A 6,170-nucleotide genomic window follows, 5' to 3' on the forward strand; every position below is an offset into this window, starting at 1 on the left:
CCCACACCCTCCCACTCGAATAATATAATCTGCCATCTACAAATTTGTGTGTCCAAATTATCGAAAAAAAAAACACGTGCGAAATAGTTTTCCCCTCATTCTTATGCATCAACATTAGCCTAACTGTTGCTATAACGCACTCGTCTCCAACAATGTAACACCCAGTATGAGCGGGATGACACAGAAAGCACTCCACTCATTACAGGGATAGATTCCTCTCGTGTCTGGCATATACTAAACGACATAGAAAGTTTTCCAGGTTGTCAAGTTGAAACTCTGCATGCAAGTGTGTATGTGTGTGTGTATGACTGTGCATGCAAGAGTGTGTGTGTGTGTGTTCGTGTGTGTGTGACGGACAGTTTGTGAGACCAGGGAGGGTTGGCAGTTAAACTCTGAGCTCACCCACGACTCTACCACTTCCACCCACAGTGTCCTCTATACAGCTGCTCTCACTGAGCCAAACTCACACTTCATCCTCATCCCTCTCTCTTTTTCTCTCCGTGCTTCGTATCACTCCCTCCCTCATCCATCCATCCATCCATCCATCCATCCATCTATCTCTTCTTAATTTACTTCCTTCTCTATATATCTAATATTTCCATCTCCTTCCCTCAACTGACTTTCTATTTCTCATTTTTTAAATCTCTACCCACCTCTTTCAGCGTGTTCATTTTTATGCAGTCTCTAACCATAGTATTTCCAACTTTTGGACCTTGACACATGCTGTGAGGTCTCGACGTATGAAAGGTTAATTTGCATATGGATAGAGCATCCATTTGAAGGTCTACTCATGTCAGCTTAAACACGTCAGCATATACAGAGATGAAGGTTGAGAATCGTCAGAACAGAGATTTGAAAGCCATGAAAGTGTAAAGAAACAAGTGTACGCACAGCTGTAAAGTCAAAACCACATTCAGAATTGGTTGTTTCAGTAAATAGAAGACAAGAACTCTGCATAAAACTCATATTTAGCGACTCGTTTCGTCACTTCTTGTGTTCATTCAATTACTGTATAAATAATCTATCAGCCATTTGTACGAAGAGATGACTCAGCGATGAAAAAGAAAAAGTCATCCACAAGAACAGAGGAGTTGACTCACACAACAACAGCTCATACTCAAAGCGAACTCAGTGTTTGTCCTCTGGTCGTCGGGGACTAGTTATCACCATCATTTGTCTTTCATTGACAAAAAGAACTTGCTCGGAGAGTTGCATACATTTTTCTAAGACCTCCCGCACTCGGTGTGCTGACGCAGCTCCAGCGCTTCCCGTCAGCTACTTAATAAATGTCCAAGAAGTCGCGGCTGTCCTCCTGAAGCTGCCAAACAAAATTGACAAAATTGGGTCTTTTTTGGATAAGGCAAGACCAATTGTGGTGATAGTGGTGGGTGCCAATTTTGTTGTGTGCCCTTAAAGCAATTTTCATCATTTAAAAATGCTACTCAACCTGCACATAGACACTGAGTTAGAGGTTTGCGTGACGACTAACAAGTCTGTTCTTTGTAAGAATCTAAAATAGTTTCATGTGTCAAATCTGTCTGATTTTAAAATGCAGAATAAATAAATTACATTTATTAGAAAGAAGCTTTGGGCATGCCTTTGCAAAGCAGCAGTGCAAAAATTAGCAAATGCTGACAGAGCATTTCTTTAATTGTTAACACTTTTACCTTTAACTTCATGAACTTGCGGCTGTGATTGTGCACAGGTCCGGGTCTGTAAAGTCTCCGAACTTAAGGGGGGAAAGTCAAGACCAGGACGACTGAGAAAAATCGTGATGGTGTACCGTTGCTCTGTGCAGTGTCTGCAACCTCGACACTAAGTCAGTGTTTTAAGTATGCAAAGTAACATCTGGAGAGGAAATGCAACATTGCACTGATGAATGGGATTGTGCGTGCAACAAAGCCTAAAATATCGCAGACCTTGAAGTGAGATCTCCTAAATCAAGACCAGCAAGACTCTCTTGTAGCTACAACAGTTTGCGTCACTAAGTACTGATCAGGTAAAAAAAAAAAAAAAAAAAACTTTTGCACATGCCACAATTAATATCCAATCTTATAGATTTTTGTAAGTCTCTGCAGGGCAAAAGAGCAGGAAAATAGCCATGGTTTCATTTTTCTCAGTGGTAAATAATCAATCAAAAGGCCAAAGACCCTTTGACATGCCATTGTAGGAATAATAATCCCCCTATTTGTGCATGCTGGCTCATTGTCAGGGCCTTCTGGGCCACATAAGGAAACTGAGATGTCGTTCATTTTATCAATTCCACAAGTGCTTTTCCTGCTGTGACAAGTCAAAATGTCATATGTGCACATAGCACTGCATAAATGCTTGTAAGTAGTTTGTAGACCTGGCTTTAGTAAAGTGGGTTAAGTTAAGCACACACACAGAGTTGCATTAGCTTAGTCTCTGCACCCCATTTTCTAATAGGCCCCAGGTGGTGCTGAAAAATGCAAAGCACAGAAACAGAAAATATATATACAGTATAACTGAAACCAATAAGTTGCAGATAATGAAGATAAGCCTTAACCCCAAACCTCACCTTAAAAAGCGCCGCCTACCACTGGTTTGAGCTCTGCCGTGTCAGCAGTGTAGTATGGGAAATGAGGAGTGGGTGGGTGTGCGACCTGACGACCTACCAGCAACTCGCTCTGGGCCCAGCCGCACACCATCAACATCTCCCTGCACTCAGCTCCAGCTCAATCGATCGCCCTCATTTTCACATGTACAGAAGGAAAACCAACTGTTTTACAGTTGTGTTGCAAGACGTCTGTGAACTGGGGGAGGTGGAAAGGAAACTGCATCGCAGATGGTTGTTGTGTTTCTTGAACACACAACAGTTTACTCACCTTCTGGGCTTGTTACCAGTTTTACACGGTAGTTTTATGAGAAAGAGGACATGAGCTTATGGCTCGTTAGAGTATATTAGATTTAACCTTATGGTTAACGTGACTGATGGCGTCTGAAATGCACACTTCTGCATTTAAATCATGCAGCATTTTACTTCTGACCGACCTGGCTTCATATTCTGTGTTAACATATGTATGTTGCCCACTCTTCTGGTAATTACTGTGCATCCTTCACTGAAATGGGCTGACATAAAAGTAACAGTAACTATGCTCTGACTTGGCAATGCCAAATGTCAACTGTGCTTTATGAAACCGACAAAGAGGTTGTAGCCAAAGGAGTATTATCTATTCTTTACTGTTCAAGGTCTAAAGGAACTGAATCCTCTCCCATTGTGCAACGAGCAAGAGGCAGGAAAACGCCTTAGACAGGTCAGCAGTCCTGTCTTCTGTTCCTGAAGACATCAGCCCATCATGTACATCACAGCCGTACAGTCAGGTAGCTTGGCACCTCGACAGATGGCCCTGGTACTTCCGTCTTGCTAATCGGAAAACTCACACTCAGTGGGGCGTCTCAGTGTTTACAGAGATGATCTTTAAACCGCAGCGACGGAGTTCAAGAAGCCTCATCAGCTTTTGTGGCTGAGCTTGGTCTTTAATGACATCTTGAACATGGTGAGAAAGAAAATCCTTGCCCACGCGGTCTGAATAATGCGCAGCCCTGATATGTACATGACAATTTCTGCATGTTTGTTGAGGTTAGAGCCAGAGCCCGCTTGGTACCTGAGCTTGACACACACATAGATAAGAAATGTCATCCATGAGTGATGGCAGACTGATGAAATGTCTTTCACACCACATATAAAACCAAGGCTCAAGAAAAAAAATCATTACAGTGTGCATTTTGTCAAAGATGAGTCCATTAATCTCCAAAGAAAAACCTTCTTTTTTTAAATATGCGTTCAAATAAAAGCAATCACTAAAAGGTTAAGATCAAGGTTTTAGATGGCATTTATGTTTTGGCTGTAATTATCACAAGGTCAGTGTGACGGTGAACAACTGAAACTGACGTCCAAACTGTGTGATAACATCACGTTCACATTTTGTAGAAGACATTTCAAGAGTTAAATCTATACTTCTCCTCACCAGTATAGAAACTGAGATTACGATTAGTTTCCTGTGTTTCTTGAGCACACAAAAGTCATAGAGTCATAGAGAGGAGAAACTGATGCTCTTTTTTCATGTCTGCGGCCTCAGATAACTCAGATAATGACATGATCGCAGTCAGCTAAACGGTCCATGCATGAGGTCAGTCACTGTTCACTGATTCTCTGTTACGCAGTTACCTTCTTCAGTTTTAGAATTTGTTTTTAGCTAACTAAGAAAAAGAAAGGATTTTACTACAACACCATTTTTCACTGGTTACCGCTTAATTCCAGTATCTATCGTGAATATATGACATTTAAATACAGTTGCTGTATGTAAGCTATCAGCAGGACAAGAAGATCAGTCATCTCAGTAAATTCCTTTAGACGTTCTACGAGCTTAGTATAGAGTTCACATGTAGAGGAGGTTTGGGTGGATGGATGGATCAACAAAACTTTACACTTACATATAGTGGACCACCACTTTATTTCCTACTACTGCTAACAGTCAGCATTGACTTCTTTCATGACCACAGCTGTTCCCTGACTTAAACCAAGAAAGCTCTAATGTCATTATAGTCACAAACGTCCCCTGACTTCATTGAAGAAGTCTTTTTCGACCAAACCATGGTTCCTTAAACCTAACAGAGTCGTTTTTGTGCCTAACCCTAGCCAAACCTCAACCATGAACAGAAATCTGAGAAGAAGACTGTTTACAAACCTGAGATAATCTGAGATCTAAAATCTGAGAGAAAACCAGAAGGTCAGCAAACAAGAAAATTAGCTGTTCGATTTTACCTGGAAAATCAGACCTCGTGTAGCAGACAGAGCTGCTGAGTGAAGCATAATGTGTGACTGGGTCTTTTTATGTCAGTTCTTGTATGGGGAGAATGAAGAAAGCAGAACAGGAAGGGGCTGAGGACAAAGGAAGGAAGGAAGGAAGGAGCATCATGGGAAAGGGCTGTGGCCACTAGCTGAGGGCTGTGCTCCCTCTCGGGGGTGCGATGCCAGGGTTAAATAATGAAGTGACGAAAAAAAAGACAAGTGAGTGAGAAAACTGGGGCCGGCATGCATTACTGTGCCATAATATATAGACAGTGTCACATCTCCCAGAGTAGCCGAGGCTGCTGTATTTACTGTTGCCACGGATGAACGTTGGGGATGTGTTATGATTCCAAGCAATGAGCCGAATTACAAGCAGAGGCAGTGGTCGCGTTTGACAGTGGGTAGTGTAGTTTTGACTTTCCTGTTATTTAGTTCCACTCAGTACTTCATAATCTTAACTTTATGAAATATAATTTTGCACAGAGTTCATATATACCCCTCTCAACGAAACAAATTTAATGCCAACCTGTCTCCACACTGCCCCAAATGTAAAATAATAGGATTTTATCTAAGAATTTATTGGTTGAGCCGCTATGCTCATGCTGCTGGGGATGTCAAATGGCCTCATCACTAATAAATATGAACGGAAACTGTACAAAATGTGTTCTACTTAACTGGACAATGGAGAAGCCCCCCTTCTAGGACTCAATGGCATAATGTTGTAGTATCTCTTGATTATTTAACGTGTGTGCTACGTGATAAGGAGGACATTTTCCACAGAATATGGAAGCCCTTTATGACATATATTGGTCTGAACACCCATATTGAGCAGAGAATTTACATAAGAAAGGGGAAATGTGGGGTATGCAGTTTCCTGTCATTCATGTTTGTGGAGTGTGACACCGGAGTCTTCTGTCTGTATGTGAGTGTTTATGTCTTTGAGCCAAGTTGTTGGAGTTGTTCATGTTGTTGTAGTACTAGTAGTAGTGTTTTGTTATTATCACTGGTGTAATGTTAAAAATCATTAAACATACTGTCTAAAAAATAAAAACTTTATGAAATATGATGCATTGCTATAGATTACGGGGGCGGATTTGTGACTGTAAGGTCACCGTTTTGAATCCCCTCTACGTCCATGGCTGAAATCCCCTTGAGCAAGGCGCCATATCATTCCAAAATTGCTCAATGTGTGTGTGTGTGTGTGTATGTGCTAACGGATTGATTTAATGCAGACAGCATGGCTCGTGTGTACACTTAGCACTTAACCCTGCAGCAGTACACAAAATCAAAATGATGCACATTGGATAAAAATTGGATTTTCTATATGAGAAAGACGTCGTGAGATATTCGGCTAATT

The sequence above is a fragment of the Chelon labrosus genome (genome assembly GCF_963514085.1).
Source record: "Chelon labrosus genome assembly, chromosome: 22".
NCBI lineage: Eukaryota > Metazoa > Chordata > Actinopteri > Mugiliformes > Mugilidae > Chelon > Chelon labrosus.